Here is a 24,637-nt window from a genome sequence, read left to right on the forward strand (position 1 = left end):
TGGCGCTTCGAAAACATGGTGGCCCTCATTGCTGCAGCGACCTTGAGCACCAAGTTAAAAAGAATAAAAGCATCGAAGTCGTTTTATCTTTGACGCTTTCAAATTTGGGCCACGAAGGAAGAGTCGCATTGGGCGAGAAGCTACCCAACCAGAACCGTCAGTACTGATAACAGATTACCTGGTGATGTCTAATTGAAAAAAAACACCAACGGAACCCTCTGTGCACATGTGCCGCTCGCGCTCTCGTAAATTTGCAGCAGCCCAAGAGTTTTTCAAATGTTAAACTGCTGGTATGTCCAATTCATGAAAGAACTACTACCAGTGCATCGAGCTAAATGTAGTTTATTGACTTGTCTCATATAGAAATAGCATGATAAAGGCAAAGCGTGACTTGACAAGCAAAATAAATCCGAGGATTTAACAATAGGCTGCGGGGCAACTCGAGGTGAGTTCGCGTAAGTGGGCACAAGAAGAGTTCTTGAGCTTCCCCTTTTACCAAACGTCACTGCAATTGGTAACTACTTCTATCACCATAGACCTTTCTGTGCGTTATCCCCATACGATATTGCCGTTGTGGAGAGGTCTATATGATTGCATATTGATAAGCAGCTGAGAAACAGCGGAAGTAACTGTACACCACTTTCATTTCTGTGGTTGGCGGACACTTTTGCGGACAAGGCACGGCACTACCTCTCCCCATATTGTAATGAATACTCATAGGGATGAAGGCATATCACTGATATGTAACTGACATACGTTCCCTTAAAGAGAGTGTCACACATTTGTTTGGAATTTTGAAGTGAAACAGACATCCTGAAGATCATTTAGTGTAGCTCACAGCCATGCCCTTCTCAATATCCAAACCCCTCTTGCTTCTGAGCTATACGCCAGCGAAGACGGTGAGACTATTTCGGCGAGGGTATCTCAAGTTCACCTTAGCAAATATGACGTCATAATAACGCCATTCAAATCCTGCCATTCCATAAGCCATGCGGTGATCAAGGCCAAGAAAAATATAATGGTCGATTCATTCATGTCTAGCGTTCATGAGCACGATTCCCAGATTTAACGACCGTCACTAGGCTTTCAATCAATGTTGTGCAGGGAACGATGATGTAATCAAGCAGCGACGTATCGAGGACCATAGTTACAAAACAACGAAGTTGTATTGTCTAGAACATTGTATTGTCTTTTGTACTCGAAAGTATACCAATACTTATAAGTGAACTTGCTCCATCATATGTGATGATTGCTTCACCATCTTTAAGTGTGAAACATTCCTCTCAATGTTGGGTAAACATTGCTTATGAACGTTTATAATTCTCTTTATTCCATTCACGTAAATTTTGAGGTTTTTAAACGGCTAAGTTTCTTTTGATAAGAGATCTTCGCGGTTTATGGCGTGTGCACTCATAGGTTTTCTCCAGACATGTGCCTGCGGCGAATGTTGAGTTAATCCGGAGTTGATTGGAGAGAAAATCGTGCATGTAGAATATTAATTAGAAAATGCACAGGTAGGTGCGACTAAATTATCTTGTACATTGAAACTTAATTAATTCACATTATTTGCTTCTGGAGTGCCTGTTTTTCAAGTTCTTAACATTCGGTTTTGGTAAGTGGTGCATGTTTTCAAAACAAGACGAAAAATATCACACAAGATGTAGCAATTAAGTTAAAAAATAGCATGGCTGAATCTGGAAGCCAACAGCAGGTATTTTCAGCTTCGTCTATAAAATCCTCCCCGAGCAATGCTGCCTCCAAGGAAAAGACCTCCCAGTCAAAGATCTCCTCACAAGCAAGCGTTACACCCGGAGCAGACAGCGGAGACAAAATATCAAATGGCAGTCAGCAAGCTATTTCCACTAAGCAGGAGAAGCCTAAAACCAGTGCTTCATCGGCACATGGAAAATCTTCACAGTTGCTTACGGCAGGCAAAGAGCAAACGTCTGAGGAAGGTACACCAACATTTGGAGATATATCGGGAGATGGTGCGCAAAAGCAGCAGTCACAAACGGCAAGCGAAGTTGCATCTCAAACAGCGCAGAAAGTGTCGTCGGCAACGCTTGACAAGCGATCAGCTCAATCGATTGATGCGAAACCATCGCAAACACCACAGAGTGACATGCCACAATCGTCACGGAAAGCATCGCAGGGCTCGCTACAAAAAGAACAATCTAAGACGGCCGCGATAAAATCAACGAGCTCGATAACGAAACGTGCGTCCAGCTCCGTACCAACCGTGCAGGCTGGAGCCTCGCAGACCATAGCGCCGACAATGTCCCCGTCCGACCCTTTAACGAGTAGCACACCTTCCTCGGCGTCAGCGGCCGCCAAGAGCTCGGGAAGCATCCGCCGACAGTCGGTTCGGCCCTCAGCTTCAGGCGCGACATCAGCCGGCTCCAGCGCCAAGGTTTCCGCATCGTCTGCCGCTAGTTCCGCTCCCGCGGCAGATAGTGCGTCACGGACGGATCCAGCGGGTTCCGCCAGCCAGCTCTCAGGTGGTGGGTCGCAACAAGCCGTGGGTTTGTCTTCCTCGGCCCAAGCGACTCAATCAGGGACGAAGCCTGGGGCACAGGCTACTCCATCTGTGACAAAGTCTGGGCCTCAGGTAGTTTCATCTGGGACAATGCCTGGGGCGCAGGCAACTCCATCTGGAGCAATGTCTGGGGCACACGTAGCTTCATCTGCAACCAAAGCAGGCGTGCAGGGTAACGACATCTGCGAACAAATCAGGTGTACAAGTAACGCCATCTGTGAACGAGTCCGTGGCACAGGTGTCTCCATCTGGCAGTAAGTCTGTGCCGCAAGCAACAGCTTCTGGAACCACGCCCCAACCCGAGCCGTCTCAGTCTGGAACCGCCCCTGACCCAGAGCCCCCCGCACCAGGAACAACCAGCGGGTCCTCCCATCAAAGTCTCGTCTCTTCTCCATCTCAGTCCCGACACCGAGCGTCCGCCGCCTCTGTCAGTGGCGCTGCCCAGGGCGCCGCCTCATCCTCCACTGGCACGACCCTCTCCTCCACCGGCACGACCCCTTCTTCAACCGGCGCGACCCCTTCTTCCACCGGCGCGACCCCTTCCTCCACCGGTGCGACCCCTTCTTCCACCGGCACGGACCCCTCCCTCCACCGGCGCGACCCCTTCCCCCACCGGTGCGATCCCCTCCTCCACCGGCGCGACCCCCTTCCTCCACCGGCCGCCGAACCCCTTCCTCCACTGGTGCGACCCACTTCCTCCACCGGCGCAACCCCCTCCTCCACCTGGCGCGACCACCTCCTCCACCGGTGCGACCTCCTCCCTCAATGGAGCGACACCCTCCTCCTCGCAGGCCACCCGCCGCCGTCCCCAAAGGCGACCGGCGGCCCCTCCGTCTCCTCCAGCGGACGCGTCGGCAGCGGCGTCTCGTCGTCGTCGACGGCGCCTCCTCTGGCGCCGACGGCGTCGGGGAGGTCGACCAGCGCCGTGCCCGCCGGCACGGTCGCCTCTGGCCTCGCAAGTCGCATCTCGGCGCTCGGCGGCCCCGCCCGAGGAGAGCCTGCAAGCAATGCTCGCTGGCAGCGCCACCGTGCAGAAGAGCCTGCAGGCGATGCTGTCGCAGACCGGCGGTGTGCAGGGCGCGCCGTCCGGTAGCCGGCCGCAGCGTCACGCCGGTGCCGTCCCCGCGGCACCAAGCCAACGCTGCTGTCGTCCACCGGGGCGATCCGGTCGCGGCAGGGTGTTACGGCCGCCGGCGTCGCAAGCGGAAGCAGGGCTACCGGCGAAAGCGTGGGGGGAGTGAAGGAGGAGACGGAGGAGGCGTCATCTGAAGAGATCGCGATGACTGATGGCGGGCTGGGCGGCACCATCGGCTCCGGTTCATCGCCTTCAGCCGCCACGACTGCTCCCAACGACGGCTCCCACGTGCCAATCGGAGAATCCGGTGTCTTCACGCCCTCCTCTATGCCTTTCGCACCTGAGGCCGAACGCGCCGGATCCCCCGACAGCGGAGGCTCGCGGCCGTCCATCTCCTCCGGTGCGCCGCACATCCTGGCGGCGTCGACGCCGGCGCCGGAGTCTCGCCGCTCCTCCTCCTACCTCTACAAGGACTGGGACGCCACATTGTACGAGCAGACGCCGCGGCCGGCGCCGGGCGAGGCGCACTGGTCGCGCGACAGCAGCCCGCAGTACGGCAGGCGCTCGACACTCGTGTCGGCGTCTAGCAGCGGTGCGAAGGGCCGCCGCTCCTCCACGCGACGGTCCGGCAGCTCTCCGCGCCGGCAGCGTAGTCTGCGGCGGTCGGCGGCCTCTCCCGGCCGGCGGCCTCCGCGCAGCGCGCCGTTCGACATGGAGAAGTGCCGCAGCGACACGCGCGATCAGTTCGGCAGGCGCGTCACCCTCCACCACTGCTTCATCGAGCCGCAGTTCACGCTGCGTGGTCAGGGTATCAGTGTTCATGATGCTCGCAAGGGCAGCATCAGCGCCGCGACTGACGTCTACGCAAACTTCGCGCTCGCCAGTGTCCCCCCGCCGGCGCTGGAGCAGCTGGAGGAGGCGAAGGCGCCGCGGCGCGCGCGGGGCGGCCGCCGACGCAAGAAAAGACGCCGCTCACCGCGCCGTAAGCGGGGGAAGGGAGCGCGAAGTATGAGCGAGCGCAGGCTGATCGAAGAACAGTGGCAGCGGCTGGAGGAAGAGAGTGAGAAACTGGAGGAGGACAAAGCGCGGCTGCAGGAGAAACGGTGGCGCCTGGAGGAGCTGGAGGAGTGGTGGGACACCGAGGGCCTGTTCATACTGCAGCAAAACGAGCTGCGCATGCGCGAGGAGAGTCTGATCAATACGGCAATTGAGGAGGAATGTCTGAGGATTGACGAAGAGAAGAGGCGACTGGAACAAGAGTGGCGGTTCCTCCGGGAGAGGATGGAGCGGCAGGCGGTAGAAGACACGCGCATCAAGGAGGAGGCGCATCAGCTGGAGGAGAAGCAGGAGGAGGTGGTGGAGAACGAGGAGTTCGAGAAGAGGAAGGTCGATGAAATGCGTGCCGTGTTTGACAGCGAAAGAAGAATGATGGAGCGAGACCGACAGAGACTCGTGGACGAAATCATCAGTAACCAGATATACCACGTCCCCGTGGAGGATGCGAGCCTTCCGCTGACGACGTTTGTCCCCGCACAGAAGGCGTCCGACAGTCAGGCGGTGCTTCGTCACGTCGCAAGCCAGCCGGATGAACCACGTTTCCCGGGGTCATCCGAGACCGGCAGCTGTCTCACCAACGCGGCCGCCTACAGCGGAACAGCGCGCCGCCCTTCGTCGCAGCGCGAACCAGATGCGACACGATCGGACTCCCGGGAGCAGCCGTCCGGCGCGGGAGACACGGCGAGGCGCCAGAGCGCCGCGGCGCCCCGGCCCCCGCGGCCGGTGACGGCGCGAGGCCGGGTGCCGCATTCCAGCTCGTCGCTGCCCGCCGCCGGACTGCCGCACCATGAGGTCGGATTCCGAAGTGAGAGCGGAGGTTTTGTGAGGGGACGGCTTCGCGCCAGCGGCGACGGCGCGGCGGCGAACGAAGAGATCGCCTCGGCGGGGCGCGCTGAACGGCGTCGCGACGGGGCCCGTGCTGGGCGTGACCAGGACGTCGGAACCCGTGGGCAGCCGGGGTGATGCCCGGCTCGCAATGCCGGACGACGCTGACATCACGGTCAGGCGCCCCTCGGCCGGTGGCAGCCCGCTCGGGGCCGAGGTCTGGGTGCGGCGATCCACAGTCTACAGCCCTCGTCGACTTTCGACGGAGCCGGACGTTGGACCGGACTCGGAGCCCAGGCCGAGCTCTGCCCGTCGACCCTCGACGGAGCCGGACCTGGGACCTGACCCAGTGAGGTCAGGGTCTGCCCGCCGGCCTTCGGTGAAAGCCAGACCTGGGACCTGACCCGGTGAGGCCAGGGTCCGCTCGCCGGCCCTCGGCGGAAGCCGGACCTGGGACCTGACTCGGTGAGGCCAGGGTCCGCTCGCCGGCCCTCGGCGGAGCCGGACCTGGGACATGACCCGGTGAGGCCAGGGTCTGCCCGCCGGCCTTCGGTGAAGCCGGACCTGGAACCTGACCCGGTGAGGCCAGGGTCCGCTCGCCGGCCCTCGGCGGAGCCGGACCTGGGACCTGACCCGGCGAGGCCAGGGTCCGCTCGCCGGCCCTCGGCGGAGCCGGACCTGGGACATGACCCGGTGAGGCCAGGGTCTGCCCGCCGGCCTTCGGTGAAGCCGGGCCTGGGACCTGACCCGGTGGGGCCAGGGTCTGCCCGCCGGCCCTCGGTAGACCCAAATCTGGGACCTGACCCGGTGAGCCCGGTCTCCGCCCGCGGGCAGATGACGCCACTGGATCGGTCGGCCTTGGCCGATGACCGGGCTGAATCGTCCTGGGCTCCACCGGGGTCGACCCTCCCTCACAGCGGCGGGACGGCGTACGCCAAGAGCGAGGGCAGCGTGCGCCCGATCGACAGAGAGGAGCGGGCGACTGAGCGCCGCCGCCGCCAGTCGAGTCCCGGCTCCATCAGTGAGGAGACAACACCAGGCGGGCTTGCTGGTGGGTCAGTGGGAGGTCCCGCAGAAGGAGATGTGCCTGGCCAGGAGAGCCAACCACCGGTGGGGAGAGGACGTCAACGTCAAAAGGCGCTGTGAGCCAACCGGACGCGCTCACTCAGAAGGAGAGCGGAAGTGGTGGAAGGTGAGCCTGAAGAAATTGGGCAAACCTCCGACACCAGTTCAGGGCCATCTGAAGCACCTCAAAGACCTGCAAGAACTCAATCCAGTGAGTTCACAGCTTCCTCTGAAGCATCGTCAGTTTGAATCAGACCGTGCTACCGAAGCGAGGGCCGACCGGGCCGGACCTGCATGATAAGACGCCGTCGAAGGGGTCGGGCAAGTCGTGACGCGATGGCCGCGTCCGGTTCGGCAGGCTCCGCCGGGGCGCTGCCAAGTACATCGGCCTCCACCGCGGCGAGGCTTAAAAGACCTGACACCCCCACGATCAGACCATCTCGCGAATCCCACAACCCGAGTGCCGTAGACCACCCCCCCGGCTCTCCGCCACTCGCGAGCTCGCCCTCTGGCGGCATCATCTCACCGCCCGGCTCGCGACGCTCGAGCCTGCGCGGCGCTGACATCACGCAGAGACGCGTCTCCTTCCGCGAGAGCGCCACCGTCCAGCAGCCCCCCACCTCAGACAGCAGCGACGACGAACGCGCCGCGCGTCGCGGCAGCGCGTCTGCCCCGCCCGAAAGCGGCACGGCTACAGGCGCGGCGGACGGCGGGAGGCGCGACTCGGCGACGGTGGCGCCGCCTGTGGCGCAGACCGAGCGGGGGCGCCGTGTGTCGACTGCGCAGCCTGCGCATGGCAGGCGGGACTCCGGCGGCGGCGTGGAGGGTGCCGATGTGGGAAGCGCTGCCGGAGAGACTGCCGGAGAAACCGCCGGAAAAGATGTTGGAGAAGATGCCGGAGAAGCAGCCGGGGAGACCGCTGGGGTGGCAGCCGGAGAGACTGCCAGAGGAGATGCCGTAGAAGATGCTTGAAGGGATACCGCGGAGGCCGTAGGCGCTGGACCGCTGACGTCAGATGGAAGCGTCAGTGGCGGTCAGTCAGTGACGAGCGTCAGGAGAAGGTGTGCCGGCGCGGCCGATGGGAACATTGGCGGGGGGCGACGCCGGAGGCGGAGGTCAACGGAGAGTGCTGGCGTTGTCTTCAGTGGCACCTGCTGTAGGCGCCGGAGGTTCGCTCAGGGAGGACAGAGAATTGCTCCCCCGGCAGCATAGTGATGTCACTAAAGCGAGAGATGGAAATGTGCTCCTGTTTGAGCTATGGGCGATGGAGCTAGTTTGAAGTCCCAAATATTTTTTGCAAAGTTGGCGCGTTTGTAAGGGAGGTTCGTATTTCACGGAAGCAGACCACGAGCATCTTGTTTTCCGGTATGCGACTGATAACACTGCAAGGGGAGAGTGACTATCACGCTAACAAATGGTTGAAACATTGCAGCAATGCTGTCATGTTGCGTGAAATGAAGGCGTCGTTTTGGAACTCGTTTTGCCATTCCTGTAGCGCAAATAATTTAAGCCAGTTTTTTCATCAGTACTTCGCGACTTTCAACTCACATCTGAAAAAGCAGCGCAAAAATGATTGTCATTATCACGTCGATTTTTTTGTGTTATTATTTTGATGATTTTTCTGCAAGCCCAAGACGCCATGCAACACATGCCTGATTACGTACGGTAACTGCACATTTGCTACATATACCTTGCTTTCATGGGCAGCTGTGATTCGAATTAAGCCTGGACCCGTCCTCGATCCTAACTATCCGGCCCTTGAATACGCTCACGCGCCGTTCCGCTAATTCGAATCCCGTGCCGGCGGAAATCCCTTCCCGTGAGAGGATCGTCCGCTCGGGAAGGGATTTCAGTCGAATTATCGGTAGTCAAGGCTGCTAAAAGCTTACTTCCTGTAAATGGCGCATAAACTAAAACTAAAGCTGTCTGGCCTAGATAGCCTTGGTCTGTCTGGCCTATGCAGTTCTGTTCGAGGCCACTTCAGTTCTGTTTAGTGCTGTCGCTTGTCGAGGTTTTTTTGGCCAGTGCTCAAAACGATCCAAACCCAAGATGGAAAAGTAAACAGAAAGAAGGTAGTTAGTTGACACTAGTGCTACTACAAACGCTCCCAGTTACTGAAGGGCCTTGGGTGGCGAATGGCACAGAAATGCTCACGTAATTAAAGCTCGTTAGGTGCGTTGCGTGATCTATGCAGACAGTACATGTCAGCAGTGTATGGTGTTATCTTTCCGTCTTTACATGTGGGACAGGCTCCATGTTTCCAAAGACCATATGGAACTTACATTATCATTTCATTTAGCTTTGACTTGTTCCCACCTTAATTTTTGGATTTCTCTTGAAATTCTTGCAGAGAATGGTACTAAGTCTCTTTCATTAAGTGAATACTTAAGGGCCCCAGGATCGTTTTTGCAGATGTTCCTCCTATGCATTTAACACTTTGTCAGCAAGCTATTGGGTGGAGGGATGTGCTCAATATTGGATGCCTGGCCCCTCAAGGAAATGTGAAGTTATATCATGATGTTAGACCAACTGATTGAATGCCAGGGAGGCAGGGGCTTAAATATTTGTTTTTGGTGCAGTTGGGTTGTTGGCTGCTTGCCAGTATAATGTGAGTGAGATAGGTAACTCAATAATTCCTGCATGATACAAAGGATCAACAAATATGGATCATTGCAGTCAGCTTGGAATGTTAACTATTTTAATGATAGGACTAAAATTGCCCAGTGATGGTTTGGAAACATCAAGGAAGCAAATGTGAACACTGGATGAAAATAGCTGTCATCAGTTCTCTGGTAAATCCAGGTTTGTTCATTTCATGTGGAAGAAAACCACATGAATTAAGGATTACTAAACACAAAGGCATGTGCTACATGGAGAACATGTCTATGGTGCATATCATTACCTGTTTTTGCACTGGTGAGTAGATATGTAATGTTGGTGCCTTTTGTGATGGGTGTCTTTGCAAGCCATGAGGTTGGAAATTCAACTGTTGTCATGAATAATTTGTTCTGAGTTTTGAGCTAAGATGGCTTTTGTCATGACACAGCTCTCTGGCTGGTTCACATATGGGATCTTTGGACTGTGCAAACACAGCTGTTTGTATCACCTAGCCATCAGTCCATATCAGCCCAATGCTGACTGCAAGGATAGCAAAGCAGTATTTCAACCCTGGTATGTCAAGAAAGCAAATAGCTGCATTCTGACTTGCCAGTCCATGCCAAGTCTGGATGGCAATGCTGCCCTCAGGTACCAATGCTGCACTGGATGGGGAAAGACAACATAATTGTGCAATTTTGCCACTAACTATGTAGCATTTATGAGTCACTTCTGTAGCTGAGCTCACTGCTGCAAGCTGCTCATAAATGCATTAGCATGTTTCTTGTGTTGGGCCAAAAGTATGTGACATGATGCTGGGTGGCCTGTCTGATCAGAGTCTGGTTAGTGTGTGAGAGTCATTAGCCAATACAAGAAAATGCTGATTTCCTGCCAGCCCTTGCATGGCAGCAAATATTCAGGTGTCACAGGCTCCAAGTGTATCTTAAATGTAATCCTAAATAGTGTCATTCAGAAGAGCAAGCTATGATCTACATTGCAGAATAGGAGGCAGTAGTCTTGCTTGTACTTTTTGGAGCTATTGTCACATATGGATGGTCTGACATGTGTTACTTTAGCGTCATCTCTTGTTGTTGCTATGCAACAGCTTATAGTTTTATTTACCAGTTCACTTCCTTGTCACTCTTAATTGAACACCTGTGATCAAAGAAACTTCCTAGCAGAAATATATGCTGGAATATCTGTAAATCAGTTTCTCCTGTTTTGTGCAAATTTCTGTGATTGTGCTCCTTGCAATGCACAATGTTCACATATCGCAGGTCCACTAATAAACCTTTTCATACAGCACTATGTATGGGACAGATTTGGCAGTGCTGACTATGCAACTTTTGTGTTTCAAGTGCTATGGCTTGTGCTGTGGCTGTAAAGCCTATGAGTCCCGCACAGATCGTTTTTCCAACGCAGTCCATCTTCCCCTCCCCTCAAGGCCGTTTCGCGCCCACCATGGCTCGTGACATTCACCACCCATACGCAGAGTACTGGCTTTTTTCAGTTCGCCTCAAAAGCGCAGTTTTCGCCCATAATCCGTTCCTTGATTCGAACTAAGCGGGATCGAACTATCGACCGGTAATCCGACGTAGAGCCGGTTTCGCCCATGTAAACGCACCTCGGCGAGAGGTTTAACGTCGCGTGATCCGTTCCGATCTTAATTGGAATTACCCTCGGCTGCCCATGTAAACCGGGTAAGTGGGATGGCATACGGGTAAGTAGGATGGCATACTATGGTCAACTAAACGACAGTAAATTTGTGGCCCAGGCCTGACTATAACAAAGGCAGGTAAGTGAATGTCATTGCATCGCCGTACCAACATATCTTAGAAGGCTTAGCAATAACTAAGTGAGCTTGGTAACAAAGGAAGCCTAGAAACAGCACTCGTGGCGACCGCATCACATGTATTTGTGTTGTGATTGTCAGCCACCCCGCATGCCAGGGAGGCTGAAAGTCGGGACCAGAAGAGATAACACCACTGCGCAATTAACGTTAACAATAATGACGTACTGCGTTGCAATTTTGCGTCATGCAGCACGAGGGCGTCTGCTACACTTTGACACAGGGAGGGAGGGAGGGAGGGAGGGAGGAGGGAGGGAGGGAGGGAGGGGAGGGAGGGAGGAGGAGGGAGGGAGGAGGGAGGGAGGGAGGGAGGGAGGGAGGGAGGGAAGGAGGGAGGAGGAGGAGAGGGAGGAGAGAGAGAGGAGAGGGAGGGAGGAGAGGAGAGAGAGAGAGAGAGAGAGAGAGGAGAGAGAGGAGAGGAGAGAGAGAGGAGAGAGAGGAGAGGGAGAGGGAGAGAGAGGAGAGAGAGAGAGAGAGAGAGAGAGAGAAGAGAGAGAGAGAGAGGAGGAGAGAGAGGGAGAGAGAGAGAGAGAGAGAGAGAGAGAGAGAGAGAGAGAGAGAGAGTCGCCGCTGCAAGGTGACATGGGCCCCATGACGCGCTGAACTACGGATTGAAGGCGACAATCCGGCGATTGCCAACCCCGGCGTTGCCGCGCCCAGCAGCGACCGCGCAGCTGGATGGTGCGAGCCCTGTCCCGCAGCGCGCGACGGCGGTACCTTGGGGTACCGTTGACCGACCACTTTCGTGTGCGCCCGAAAAACGGTGCCGGAACCCCTCGGTACAGATGCCTTCTCTCATTTGGGGTGCGCGTGGGTCAAGAGCTCCGCACGGCTGTCTTCGCGCAGACAATGTCGCGCAGCTGAGGCTGCGTTTCGAGGTCTGGCAACTCGGCCGAAACGAAGTCGTCCAGCTGGTCGGCAGGGTTTGTCGTCGGGGACGACCCACAACGTGTGTGGACGTGCAGAAGGCCTGAAGGGAGGGGGTAACTTTTAGAGTGATGTCATGCGTTGCCTATGCCCGCTCGCTTTACGAATGGCTGATACGTGATGAGAAAATGGAGACGTGGTCAAGCAGATAGTTAAACGTAACGCTAGAGGCTTGGTGGCAGGTCTAAACGAAATGAACAAGTGGGGAAGACGCTTCGTGAAGTTCTCGATTCCGACCCATCCAGGATTTCAGCCGCAAGCCGTGATACCATGTACTCGTCCGCGAAATCCAAATACTTGCAACAAAACGCTCAGAAAGTGCCTGCTAAATTCGTACCATTCGCGAAGCATTAGCAAACCGCGGACTGTCACAGTAGGGTAAAAAAAGTGGGCAAATTGAGAGACGGCGTCCCTTTGCCTCTGCGTCATATTTTACGCAGCCGTCGGTAACCTCAGCACGTTAGCAATTCACACATCACGCAGACGAGCGATTCTAAATAGCAGACTGAGGGAAACTCTTCGCACGGCAAGTCGTGCGCTGTTCGGAAGCATACTGTGCCGCAGGCATGCGTGTCTTGCGGCGCAGTATGTGAACGCCAGCTGCATGATTGCGGTTTGAGAAGATAGGATGTTCATACATTTGCATGGGGGGGATTCCTTTAGATCCGGCTGTGCTGCAAACGCATCCACACACTGCACTGTACCTTCTATCAGATATGCCAGAACGCATCAAAATGAAGGAATGCCCTGCAGGCTGTGGAATGTATTGGAGAAGGAAAACGCCGCGTAATGTGTTGCAAGCGCATTGGTCGCTTACGGGGGTGTGCCTGAAACAGGACTTGACATTTCCAAATGCATCACTCCAAAACGCTTCCAGCGACGACTCACCTCGCCTCTGCCACCCCAGGGTGCAGGATGGCGCCCACGCTTCCCATCACGCCGTTCGTAGCGGGTGCGACACCCTCTTGAGATGAAATGGGAGGCCTTCGAGGCAATGTCCGGTGGCTGTCGGCTTGTCGCCCGGGAACTGCTATGAAGGGTGTTGGTGATCTCGGGCCACATCGGATTACATGTAACGGTTGTGAAGAAATCGACAGAGCCGAAAGCCCGCGTAGGTGAATCGTGTCCAGCAGCTTCGCCATCATGTAGGGAGGCATGCCAGCAAAGCTGACAGGAGCGACCAGCGGCCACACCGACTCGCCGTCCTGCAGGGCGTCACGAATACCACGGATCGTCTTCGCGCGGAATCATGGAGGGTCCTAGTGGCTTCGGGTGTATTGCGAGGCGGTCCGTCTCGATCTTAACACATCATCCATCAGGTACTGCTGGAAGAGCCGGCCGCCGCGAGGAATGGGGCTGAAATGGCCAGGGCGATATCGCAGGTGGAGGGCGTAGTACTGCCTGGCGGTTATCTTCGTGGCGATCTTCAGGTCCGGCGGCAGCCGTCGGTGTCATGTGGATGCAGGAGACGTAGTGCAGTGATCGTGAATGCGATGGTACTCGTTGCCCTGCTGCCCAGCACCATCGCGGTGCTGCAGGACGATGTCGCGGTGTCCGGCGACCTCGTTCCGGCAGCAGCATCGCGATCGCGCGGCGGATCGGCGGGTGAAACACCGCTCGTGCTCCGACAGTGGCCGGCGACGCTCACTGAGCACGGTCCGGTGGTCGTGGTCCGCCAGGGTAGTCACCATCTACAGGGCGGACGCAACGCCTGCACGTGGCGATTGCACTCGTGCAGTGCCTCCCGCAGCTTCCGCAGCACGACGACGTCCTGATTTTCAAATGTGTGTGCCCTGCTTCTTAGCTGGTCGTTCAGGAGTAAACCTGCTGGTACTGGTGGGATGCTGCTTCGGCAGGCAACGGGCCGTCGATGTAATGGCATACGTTACCTCGCACGGTAAAGTTGGGATTACAGCCGGGCTGCCGGATCTGGCTGCACGCCCTGCTAGTCAGCTGAAAGTCGCAGTCATACTCCCGTATGATGGTAACGAATTCGCGGTGATGGGGTGGTTCGGGACTTCACTGGATGGCCAGGGATGGCGGGGGCGGCGGGTGGATCAGCGGAGCCACCGCACCCTTCGAGCAGTAGCACCCTGCCCCTTGCTCCGGTCAGCGGGCCCACCGCAGTGCGGCCAGACTGAGCCCTTGCTGCCAGGAACCAACATGATTGGTGGGAAGCTCGACGTCAGGTAGTGGCGCGCCAGCTGTCTCCGGATGGGTGTGTCGCGGGGTGGCCCGTCAGTCGAGCCCATGACGCGTCTGCGCAGCCCGGAACCTCCGTATGCAGATATTCGTACAAACAGTTTGTCTTCAGTTGGTTGTTATAGTTACGTTGTAGGACGATTGAGTATTTTGGAAATGTAGTGAAGCACCTCATACTTTAAGAAAACTAAACACGCGCGGGTAAGATTGTCAGCGGATATTTTATGTATTGGGGCTTTTACTAAAATCGCCACTTTAAAACAGTCACGTTGTAAGGTCAACTGAGAGACCCCAAAACTCCCGCAGAAGTAGCTCTCAGAAATCTCTGAACGCTCACATTGCACACAAAAACTCGATCGCCACATAGCTGTACGGTCGTGCAGCAGAAACATCGATCTTGCCCGGCAACAGGAACCCTTACAACCCTGACTAAATCAGGGCTGGGGGCCCATCATACCCCGATCACACCCGTGTGATGGAGGCGGAGTCGAGCGCTCGCGCAGCATACAATTGCCGTGCCACATACTCTTGCGGTCGATGAGACACCAGCATCTCATGAGTCGCACAAATCACTAGCCTGTTTCAATGTTTTAATTAAGACTTGGATCAAGTGCTCACATAACGTTGGCTGTCACGCGGGCGCACGGCCAGAGCGCCTGAGTGCTGAATTAATTCCCGCTGGCTGTCAGTTAACAGAGCACGTCTGGTTTCCAACGGTTTACTTGAAAAATCATGCGGCGGGGGCTGAGCAATCGAGCGGTAGAAGGTAGAATTTTGACAGCGCGCAGTAACCTTTTGGAAAAAGCCCATTTGAATGGGATTGCGCACGGAATGATGATAATTGGTGGTAAATGTAGGCAACGAGTCGGTGCAAGCGGCCATGTAAATCTCACCGCCACCAGGTGACAGTTTCACGAAAGTGTGTCGTATTTGGAACGGTGATTCCAAATGCCGCATTTCTGGCTTGCCCGACGATAACTGGTGTAACCACGCGCCGCAGTCTCGTGTTGGTCACGTGAAATGTAGGAAGTTCGTCGGTCGACGCTTTGGAGTTGGATTTACGCCTCCATTGGCTCCGGCTACCGCGTTGTGGCACAAAACGTGAGAACTGTCGGAAATGGGTAGCTCCGCCTCGGCCTCTTCTGTGCACGTGACGTGATTTTAATAATTTATGTGCACGTGATCAAAATGACGTGATTCCTTGCTCAATCACCTTTTGAACGGTGCCAGTTTGGTGTCGCTCCGACCTCTCGTTGCCAAGCTGTGGCCACGGTTTCGAACGGTTGCTGGCCCGTTTCGTGCGGGACTTATTTCTAGGCCTCCCCCGTGCAAATCCAACGGGCCTGAAAACGGCACTTTCGGCACACGCCAGGCCCCAACCATGGACCGCACCGCCTAGCGAGCTACATGTGGAACACCGCTTCGCGCGCATGCGCATCGTTTGCAACTTGCCGCTTGCCCTGCAGACGGGTCAACGAAAGGACGACAACCAGAGACGTCTTCCGTAAGAAGCATACAGAAAGTTACCGTTTTTGTCTAATTCAATGCTACTGGTTAGAAAGGAATGTCAGGAGTGTTGTGGGTTTTGTCGTGTACCAGTCACAACTGCTGTATTTCCCGCAGATCAGCGCAGCAAATCGTCATGGTTCTATGCTTGAAATTTGGCCTTGCATGACATCTGATGGTGACCTGGTGTGGTCCCCTATAAGGGTGAACCCCGACGGGCAGCCAGTTGCACCGTCAGCCTCTTAATTGCACGAACACGGCGCAAAGCAATCAATCTAAGTGGGAGTTACTGCACGCAGAGACAAAAATCGCCGCGCAAACCTTCGCTGATGACGTCATAACTAAATTCCATGACCGGATACCAATAAAAACTCGTACAAAATGTTACAAGATGTTGAGAACTCAAAGGGGCTACTTTTACGATCCCTAATCGGATGCAGTCTGCGGAAATTTTCAGACCACCTAAAGTGAAGCCACGATCGGCCGCAGAACATGCCATTCAAAGCTGCGTTTCAAACGATTTTTGGTGGTCGAACCAAGCAAAAACCCAAAACAAATCCACCTATCAAACTCCACCGTGGTTCCACTGTTGTCTAGTTCTAAGTTCTCTAGCACTCCGTGATGCCTGGTGCATGCAGTGCAAGGATGGAGCGCTCGTGATACACGTTATATGAAGTAAATATTACACGATCGGATATTATCCAGGTTTTATTCCTTTCCAATCGCGTTGAATGTAGAAGAGATGCATGGGAAGAGTCCGTGCAGCCTGGTGGTCCACTGGTGGAACATTTGGTATGTCCACCCGCTGCCGCATCCGGTATCCACGCAGATGAATACCGGATAAGGCGTGATATTGCAGGATAAACCTGCAATATCACGCCTTATCGCTTGAATAGTGCGATAGAGCTGGGTGCAACAGTCGGTGGCCGGCCGCGAATTTCCCCGGATCTCTACGCCGCTGAAGCGCGCGTTCATATGGGGGGGGGGGGGGTCTGCAGTGGCGTATGTCACGTAGTCGGACCTTTGCTTCCTTCCACGTGTCCCTTCGTTGAGGATGGATAGCTCGCAGAAAAAAAGAAAAAATGTCGTTGTACGGCGCTACCACTGATGTTCTCCAGCTCTCAACGCACTGGGCTTGTCCCGAGGACATATTGAGCCAAGAACGGAGGGTGTGGAGCCCCCTATGGACGGCGACGGCGCCATCTATTGTCCGAGTTGAAAGTAGCAGTGATTGAACCCGTGGCTACGGGTGTTTGGAGAAGCCAACAGAGACTAGCCTGCGGCGTGCGCTAGCGCGGAGCAGGTTGCTGTGGAGTTCCGCAGACAGCTTTTCAAGATATTATGAACCAACTGAACATGTACGCAGCTTTGTTGTCCCTTCCATGAATATGATATCGGGGGAAGTCGCTGTTTAAATACTTGCACCGTTTACTTTGTTCCGATGTCGATTGGATTGTCTTTAGGCCAATTATTGACTCAGAGCAGTGGATGTACGAGAGTGGGCGGTGTGAGGAGCAAAAACCTCCGTGCATATACCTGGGAGTCCTCCATCGAGGATAAGCACCGCCTGAGGACCCTCTTCCGGTGTTTGTGCGCGTAGTCGGCCCGGGGATCTCGCCGGGGGGACATCTATCCTACTCATGGCGGGGTCTGGGGCACAGCTTTTCTATCTATATAGCCACTCATAACTGTTTTTACCTATAGATGGCACATCATGGGTATCATGACACTCATGGCAGTGGTCCTACTCATGACACTAGCCCACTCATGGCGGGCCTGGTGCACAGGTTGCTCCGCAAGCGAACATTATTTTTTTTGGTTCCCAATCGAGGTTGTTGCTGTGCAATTCGCGTCGATATGATTAGCGTGGACACATGAAATTCGCTGCATAGGATTGCCGAATGCAGTATCCATCTAGCCACAATACTTGGACTCTTACAGCCTCCTGCTGTACCCATATTTACCAAGCTTATGCTATGAGTGTGATTATTTCCGTAGACTGAAGGGGCGCAAAAAATCTGTTCATTTCTGGTGGTAGGCTTTTCCCTGGCTGACATGCCGACGCAGGTGAAAATTACATATTATGAAGAGACTTTTCAGACCTACGGCCACTGCGACATACGGGTCCTGTTATTCGTAACTGCAAGTGGGCTTACTTTATCACTTAGCTAGCGGAGCATTGGAATATTCACCGAGAGATCGCCGGCTCAATTCGCGATTGGTCCAGTTTTTTTGCTCGACGCAGTGCTGATTGGGGTGCTCCGGTCGTCTCCGATGACAGTCACGGGCAGCTCTCGCTGCCACCCCCCTCAGGTAGACAGGGCGTGGGTCTTCTTAGGTCAGTAGTGCCTCTATTCGCAGCACGTGACCGACTGGGGCTCGTTCTCCGCTTAGCAATCTCTGGATATCCATGTTGGCGCGCGGTGAGAGAAAACCGTGCTTGCATGAACACCGACATTGAGAACGTTGCAATGTCAATGGCACCGCGGCGCTAGCTGTGTTCTTCAGCTACCGCAATCCCTCATGCTTACTGTAGTACTCCCTTGCTGCAATACTTGTGCACTAAAGAAACGAAAGGCTACTATACGATGCAGTGCACAGTCCTGCCCTTTTTGAGACCTAAGCCCCCCTAGTTCAGACCTATATGCCCTCGAAGACTTTTTCGGGGCGGGTTGTTTTAAGGTCACCTTGGCATTCATGACTGTCATAACGTCAATTGGCTTTTAATCAACGTTGCGCAGGGCACGACGACGTAATCAAACAATGATGCATCGAGGAGCGCATTTACTAACCAGATAAATTGTGTTGTCCAGAGCAGCCTTTTCTACTACAATATAACAATAGTTTAAGTGAGCTTGCTACATTACATCTTATGCTTAGTTCAATATCTTCAAACGTTGAAACATATCTTTGGAGGGAGTGCCCCCCCCCCCCTCCATCTTTGGGACATATTTCAGAAACTACAGTGAAACCTCAGACTAGTTACGTCTAATACTAGCACTGGGTAGTGCCACTGCAGCACCGTCAATACATATAAACGATATCAATTTTAACAATTTGCAAGCCCAAATTACGCTGTCAACGCTTTGTAACAGTACTATGCTTCTCTCCTACAGTCGCATCTACCGTCGGTTTGACGACGACCATGCGCACCGTTACTGGTCCAAATAAAGGACGATTGTGATTGCCCCAGCGGGCAAGAGCCTGTTGACGAGAAGTGGGTTGGTTAAAGTTTGAATCAGTGCGTCACATGGATCATGTAATACTCCCATTCTCAAAGCCAACGTTGCAAACAGTACATAACACACGCGTTGGAAAAGTGAGGCAAATGAAATGCATCACTTTTATAATGGTGGGCACGGACCACGTGATATTTCTCCTGCAGGGGCTGCTACTTCAAGTCGAATTTTGAACTGCTCAGAGGGATTTCGAGAAAACTGTTACTGATAAAATTAATTGTATTAAAAATAAAAATACTGATTAAAATTGCACGCATCTGATGTAACATGACCTGAAAATTACAGAAAGGTGGGATATTTCCTTCAAAAACAAAATGTGGGTACAATTTCAAAGATATTTCAGTGCGATGGCGCATCATGCACGTCTCAGTGGGAGAGGTGGTGCTATCTCATTCAGTTGCATGCCACGCAGCTCAATATTCGCCAGATACGTAATAATTTCCGTGACGTCGGGATGACCCCCCCCCCCCGCCCCCTCTAAGACACCGCACCACCTCCGCGCCCAATGGCTTCCGCCGCCTCCACCGGCGGCTCGTCCCGCCTGTCCCGAAAATACTCGGCGGGACGCGGCGGGCGAGACAAAGACCGGGTCTAGTCAGCGGGCGTCCCGGGTCGTCGGCGCCCGCGGCGGTGTGGGTCATAGGTGGCCCCAACAACCGCGATGCCCCGCGGCCAAAACTCGCGTCGGCGTGCGGCGGCACGGGCGGGTTATCTGTATCGCCGAGAATGCGGAAGCGCAACAGGTGGGTGGCACCCAGCCGACTGAAGCACCGCGAGATAACGTGGAGGGATTCGAAATGAAGCGCGGGCAGGCGAGGTTAAGTGGAAATAACGTAGATTTCCAACCTGCTGGAGATGCGCGCAGGTCTCGCGGTGGGACATGCGCACGTACTCAAATTAAAAGCCACGCGTAATTTGCGAGGTATCAAACACGCTGACTTCCGCACATTTCAGACTGCCATCGACGAGGAAGGTTGAGCCAGAGATACCAACAGGTTACAGGTTACCCGCAGAGATGCAGGTTACCCGCACTTATGCCTAGACGCCTGTGATTTGGAAACGGGTGAGAGCTGTTTTTTTTCTTCTTCAAAACTAGCTTCCTCTGTGTAGCGGCATCAAAGGATCAAGATGATAGCGGCCACTCCTGACTCATCGGACGCAACGCCGGGTAAGGGAACAAATAAAAAAAGACCGAATGAAATTAATAAGCTTTGTATTAAGCTTTAAAAATATATATTCACGAGTTAATAACATATGGCATACTGTGAACGGTTCAAATTGTGGTCTTCGGCCTCAGGGTGTATTACGCACGCCCGAACAACGTGCATAGTTTGATTTACTGACTGTTTTACGCGTATTGGTAAATTACTTCGCGCCAAGGAAAAAACAGAGCTTCGTCCGTAGTTGCTGCGCGGAGCTGCTCTCTATTGCGAAGTCCCAACTGTAACAGGCGGTCCGCATACCGCAATAAATCGGCATTTTATTCGTTACGTTTGCCGTCTTCAGGGCCAAATCCTCTTTCCCGCATCATTTGTAGCGTCAGGCAATGCCTTTGGCCTTCGCTGCGCGCCATCATGTGGAGTGTACACCACCCTGGTACGTGTTCACCCCACCACTTCAGCCCCAGCTCGAAGTTCCTGTGCTCACCCTCCCCCTACCGTCCACGGCCCCTCCCCCTACCGTCCACGGCCCTCTCCCCGACCCCTGCCCGCGACCGTACGCACAAGACTGCGACTCGTGGACAGAGGATACCCTCCACGCATACCTCCGCTGGAAGTGGGTCACGTTCATGCCCGTCGGTCGATACGTGGCAGTACGCGCGTGCGCCGCGGCGAAACTGTCCGGATGCCCTCGGGGGGGGGGGGGGGGGGCTGGCACGGACGGGCATTGGCAGCAGCCTCGGCTTCGGCTTTGGCCGCCCCGGCGACCACGCCGCCTCTGGTGCATTATGAAGGCGCGGTCGATGGGAACATTGGAAAACATTGGCGGTGCTGGAGCTTGAAATGGACGCATCGCGAAATGGTCTTTAAGAAGTGTCGGGAGGGATTGGATGAGGCTTGTTGTTTTGAGAAGAAGGGCAGCTTAGGAGAGTAGGCCTGTTCACTATGTGGTTACATGTCTGCTGTACATCGCGTGACAATTTGGACGATGCATCGCAACTGTCAGCTGCCTTCAAACACGCAGGGAGCTCCTGACTATCCAACAGTCGTGCGCGTGTCCAATAACAGGCGAGAGAAACAAAACAGCATCAACCAAATAAGCAATTGTAGTTTATAAATCAAGGCAGTATGGCCCAACCAAAGTCCACGTTGGTTTGGTGGTAAGCAGCCGGCCTCGTCAGACGCTCCGGTCTCCTCCCCGAACCTGGCTCCTGGTTCCGCCTCTGTAGAGTGCCCGTGATGCATCTGAACCGCCTGTCCGCCACCCGCCCTGTTCGTTTCCTCACCATGAGCCGTCTAACGACCACTCCGGCGATTGTGCCGTGACAGCGCAGCGTCGCTGAGGCCGCAGACCGTGCCATCAACGGGGACGGCCGAGCCGCCTCGCGTGACAGCGTGACGCCCCGCCCGCCTCCTGCTCTGACACCGCCTCTGCGCCCGTCGCGTTCTTTCAAGCCCCTGTCCTGACTCCGCCCTTGCGTTCTGTCAGTCTCGGCGATGCTGTCCTGGTTGCCTCCAAAACACGTCGTCCTCCCCGTCACCGCACCTGGAACCGCCTCTGCGCCATTGATCCCGCGCAGGAAACGGACAGAAACGCGACGATTTCGGGTGTCTGGGTTGTTCCGGCGGCGTAAAAGGCGTGCCCTAAGGCGGCTGCTTGACTGCGTCTTCGAGAGCATAGACGCGTTTGTTTTTTTGTTGAGGCGCAAACTCTTGTACATATAACCACAGCGTGGTGCGTGGCCCAAATAGCTGAACAATAAACAAATGGGCTTCAAGTAATGATAACCAATGACAAGCTTCGTAAATTATTGGGGTTGCTACATTATCGCAATGTTGATGGTCAGTGCGCAGCCAACGGCAGGGTTATTGGGCCATGGCCCACACCGCCTAGAGGTTGCGCGGGGCCAATAGGACTGAAAGTCCCAATACTTTTTGGCAGCTTAGACGCTGAAAAGACCTGTAAAACACAACAAAACGCGGGCCCGCGAGCTCTCAAAATCAAATACTGAGCCCAAAGCGGTCTCCAAATAAAAAAGCAGGGCCCGTGGCAACGAAGAGGGGCCTCTTGGAGTCGAAAGGGCCTCCTCTGCCCCGCTTTGACCCTCCTCCTGGTGAAATCCTGGCTACGCCACTAATGGACATCAGTCTATGTACTCTCGTGCGCTATGATAAACTAACATCTGCTGATAATTACGCGTGTCATGACGAATGATCGCCAGAGAGTCAGCAGGATTCACACGGCCAGTTGTGTTGGCAACACAACCACGCAACGTTCGTGTTACCACGCAACGTTTTTAGCGACTGGAAACCCCCTCAAGTCCGGACTATCCACGAGGGTCTCTTCACGTGTATGCACAGAATGTTTCACTACATTGCTAGGAGGGTCTCAGTTTCAATTTGTTGTTACGTTTCCACACAGAAGAAAAACAATAAACCGTATCATATAACCAAATGCATTCGCATTTATTTCGTTGCCCTAAACGGTACTCAGGGCAGAAAGCCTAGTTCTTTTCGTGACTGGTTCATCAATGTCTGAAAAAAATGGGGTGGGATTTACTTACACAAACCATCCAATTTTGACGTTCGCAGGTGTCCTACAAGGTACCTACGGCCGCTTCCGAACATAAAAAGACTCATTAAATTACAGTGAAAACATGAGCTCTGTTTCAGCACATTGTGTTGTGAAATGCCTTGCTGCACTGTGATCGTGTGCTGGCAAGGTGGATTCGGGTCGTCCTTGGATGCTACCACACTATTTTGACGTTGTTTGCTAGCGACAAACCACTCGCACATCGTTCGGAGGGAGTGTTATCCTTGAAGTTTTGTCTCGCTTGCACTGAATTCGAAATGTTCACCACAGGACCCTTGCCGCCATATCGGGCGAAAACGCTCACAACCAGACAGCAAACATCAGTATCCCGCTGGCTGAGGGCTGCCACCTGGCCCGGTTAGAGGAAATCATGTGATCTGACGTCACAGCAAGGTTGTCCACGCTGCAGCTGGCCACGCCCAGCGTCGCGTGGGAGTCGCGCCCCGGCCCAGGCGCACGCGCCCGGCCTCAGCACCCGGTCCCGACAGTGGCCCTGTTTAACTGTACCCTTCATACAGGCCGAGGGGCTCGCCGCACGCCGAGTGATTTCGGTGGTGAAAGTCTGTGTGTGGTTTTTGGTTTTGATTTACTTCAACAGCCAAAAGCCAAGACTTCATGAAACCAAAACCAAACCTCACGCCCCCACCAAAAAACACAACAAAATAAACAGCGTGACATGTGGGCTTCACGCTGGTGGAACGCCACCCTCGGAGGCGATCGCTGCAAGCTTGTCGCGTTCCGCTGTTTTTAGAGCGTCTTGCATTGTTACATGCCCACGTATTCGTCAGGCATCGATCACAACGACGTGCTGTCGGTTGCAGTGGTCAAACTAGGCGTCGGGGAAGCCGAAGGCACACGGTTCGGTTCACACCTGTGCACATCCATCCCATGCACGTGCTGTTGTGGTTGCATGGGTCCTGAAATTAATGATTGGTGTGGGGTGGGAAATCCCCAGTCAACTGAAAGACACATGATGGCTGCCCACCTACAGATCCCAAAAAATATCTAGCCGAAAACACCAAATATCATTGTTGTGGAGTTTCACGCAGTAAGTAGAATATTTTACCTAGTAATATCTAACGCCAGTGATGTACTAGCACTGCACGGGTCACATGCGGTTCAATGTCACTGAGTACTCAAAAATTGCAAGCGCCTGCTGCCGCCATCAGATTGAGCGCTTCGTGCTGCATCGGAAGCGCAACAACAAACAGAGAAGCGTTCACCAACACTGCTTTCAGTGAAATCAAAACGCTGGAAATCTGGGCCATAGCTGACACATGTCTGCTGGCAGAGCACATGGACCTCCCGGTGATCACTCAATACATAAACGCTACGTAAACAAAAGCCTTGGTAGAATTCCTCGTCCAGCGCATTTACGAAACTCCTGCTGCCGATTACAGACAGGGGCATAGGTGCGGGGAAACACAGCCAGAAAACACCAGGGCGCACTGCTCCCGGGTTAGGTCGTCGAAGGGTGCCACACATTCCAAGCTATGGCGGAAAACGGTTGTTTTGAAGTGCTGCCCCCTCCCCCCCCCCCCCATTGCTAACAACTTTCCAAAGACGGAGAAGGGTGGCGTGGCAATTGCTTCTGGCTTCAAGCGAGCATATGCTTGAAGGTAGTTTCCCACATTTGTATGGCGCTTTATTAAGCTGAAATAGCCATCTGAAGATCATTCGGTGCACTTCAAAGGCCTGCCCTTCTTAAGACCAAATCCCTCCAGTTTCTGACCTACCGCCCCGCGAAGATGCGACGTTATTGGAGGAGACTTATTTCAAGGTCGCTAGTCATTCATGATGCCTTATAGCGTTCATCAAATATTGCCACTCCATTATCCAAGCGGCGCGATTAATGTCGAGAAAAATGTAGCTGTCCAGATGTTTATGTCTGGCGTTCGTGAGCACGATTCTCAAGATGAGACGGTCGTCAATTGACTCTTAATCATGTTGTGCCCAGCACTGTGACGCAACTAAACAATGACGCGCTGAGGACATTTTACAAGAAAAAA

The 24,637-nt window shown here is 54.3% G+C and overlaps 1 pseudogene; it reads left to right on the plus strand.

Annotated features, from left to right (window-relative positions):
• The first annotated feature begins 2,122 nt into the window (after window positions 1–2,122).
• LOC119095169 (mucin-19-like) lies at window positions 2,123–4,597 on the plus strand (annotated as a pseudogene).
• The last annotated feature ends 20,040 nt before the right edge of the window (window positions 4,598–24,637 follow it).

The sequence above is a fragment of the Pollicipes pollicipes genome, unplaced genomic scaffold (genome assembly GCF_011947565.3).
Source record: "Pollicipes pollicipes isolate AB1234 unplaced genomic scaffold, Ppol_2.1 Scaffold_4219;HRSCAF=4965_pilon_pilon_pilon, whole genome shotgun sequence".
Classification (NCBI taxonomy): Eukaryota; Metazoa; Arthropoda; class Thecostraca; order Pollicipedomorpha; family Pollicipedidae; genus Pollicipes; species Pollicipes pollicipes.